The sequence below is a fragment of the Merops nubicus genome, unplaced genomic scaffold, assembly GCF_000691845.1.
Source record: "Merops nubicus isolate BGI_N331 unplaced genomic scaffold, ASM69184v1 scaffold14690, whole genome shotgun sequence".
NCBI classification, from domain to species: Eukaryota; Metazoa; Chordata; class Aves; order Coraciiformes; family Meropidae; genus Merops; species Merops nubicus.
This window is the reverse complement of record NW_008582506.1, coordinates 26,189-28,409: the sequence shown is the minus strand read 5'-3', so window position 1 is coordinate 28,409 and position 2,221 is coordinate 26,189.

Sequence of the window (2,221 nt, the reverse complement as noted above, 5' to 3'; positions counted from 1 at the left end):
TTCAGCAAGGAAGAGCATAAAGATCCCTGAGCCAACACAGACTGGAGCTGGGGCAGTCCCCTGAAACCAAATGATGATGTAAAAGTTTGGCAACAGAACCTGTCCTGTATGCTGAGCATCCTTCCACGTGGACTGTGGGCTGGACATCAGAAGGTTGAGACACAAGGCTGAGCTGCCACATAATAAGCTGTGACCAAGTCAGGCTGTGGGAACCAACATCTGCATCAAACTCCTTCCTTGCAAATACAAGATAAATTTTAGCTTAACCATCTTTCTCTGCAGGTTATGCTGATGTCACTTTGGGCTTGCAGAGGGTTAGAAGCACATGGTGACCTGCTGTGGGTCACTGCTCCATGCACTTGACCCTTTCACAGCATTTTTCATCCCACAAAACACATTCAAACCTACTTCAAGACCTTAACTCCCTGCGAGTCCTATTCCACTCTGCTCGTCCCACCCTTCCTTTTCTCCACACACACACCCCTCCTATGGGCCTACCTCTAGCTTTGTAATCCACTTTTGTCCATGTCACTGCTAAGCCTTGCACCCCACCTTTCCTTTCCATCTCAGTCACACTGCCATCTCTCCCACCTTTCCAGCCTGGTTTATCCTGCCTGTCACCCTCGGTGCTTGCACCAGGGGACCTACTGCTATGGTACTTTCCATGGCAAATTAACACAATGCTAGATATTGATGAATATTTTGATAGTATCCACAGGGAGTAATTCCCCCTGGCTCTCTGGGGTTAGTGAAGTCATGAATGCTTTGCTGACTTGTAGCTTCTTCCTACCTGGGCAGTTGTTGGACAATCCTGTCCTGGGATAAGGATTCCCTCTTCTTTGCTACTGGCTCCCAACTCCTGACCTACACTGTTACAGCAAGCCACCTGTAATCAAAACACTAATGTTTATGCCTGTCTTCTCATTCTTATCTTCTAGTTCTGCTTTGCCTTCTGTTTCTTCTACAGAATTGTGTTGCATAGTGGCAAAAAGAAAAACCCCAATTAAAACTAGCAGTTTATTTCATGAGATGCCAGATATCTACCTAGAGCCCCCACAGGTTTGTGACTTCTGGCAGAGAACAGAGCAGAGGCACCTGTGAGAGGGTTCTCACCAATACTTTATGGCACACTGCATACATCAGGGACAAAGTGGCTCAAGAGCCTTTAAGACCTTCATTATATTCCCTTGGAACAGAATCCAAAGTTCCTCAGAAAGAATATGAACTAGGCTGTTCAGCATCCTGCAAAGCCCCTCCTCTGTTTAGCAGGAACAGAATTATTGCTATTCCCAGCACCCTCCCTTAGATTGCTGCAGGTCCTGGTAGAGGTGACAACTTGGTTAGACACTGGTATGTTTGACTCAAGAGTTCCTTTTATCAGGTTTCATTGTAATCTGTCATTGTCAAGGCAAAGGTATGACTGCTGAAAAGAGAATGACCATGAAGCAGAGGTGCCTTTTGAATTTCCACACAGAATGAGCACTATCTTGTGAACTCTGGCATGCTCTGTGCCAGGCACTGACAGGACAGAGCTCCAAGCACAGTCTCTGAGTATCTGCCTGAGTCTGGAAAACCACAGGGTGCTAAGAAAGTGAAGTTTCCTTAAACTCTTACCTTCAGTCCATCTTTTAGCAAGTCAGTATTTGAAGAAACCTACATCTAGGATCTAATTTACACACTGGCAACCCTGTATCCTGGCATCCTCAAGATAAATACATGGCTAAATTGAAGTACTGAATATTATAAGGCCTTGTTCCTTCCATTATTTTTTCCTCCAAGATTACCCTGCAGACCTTCATGATTAACTACTTAAACCTATTCTTGCAGAAAAGCAATTCCTTAGCTGCTAGGAGGTCAGAGTGAGATCCAGAACCATGGCAGAACACATCTGCTGTTTGTTTCCAAGAAGGAGAGTTGCTCAGGCATTTCTGCAGAACAAAATAAAAGCTGTTTTGCTTAAGAGGAAGAGTTGCTGTGCTGGGCTAACATTTCAAACACGTGCCAGAACAGGTTTCTGTGTATGTACATCACCTTTCCTACAGCTTGGATGGGTGGCCATTCAGAAGCCTGTAGGGCCTGGAAAGCTCAACGAATCACTCAGCTACATCTGACTGTACATCAGTTTGGAGATAGTGAGGAAACCTTGACCCAACCCAATTTTAAGATTACCTTCAGATTTTAAGCTCTTGTACAGGAACCTTCTTTGTTCTCTGTTTGCACA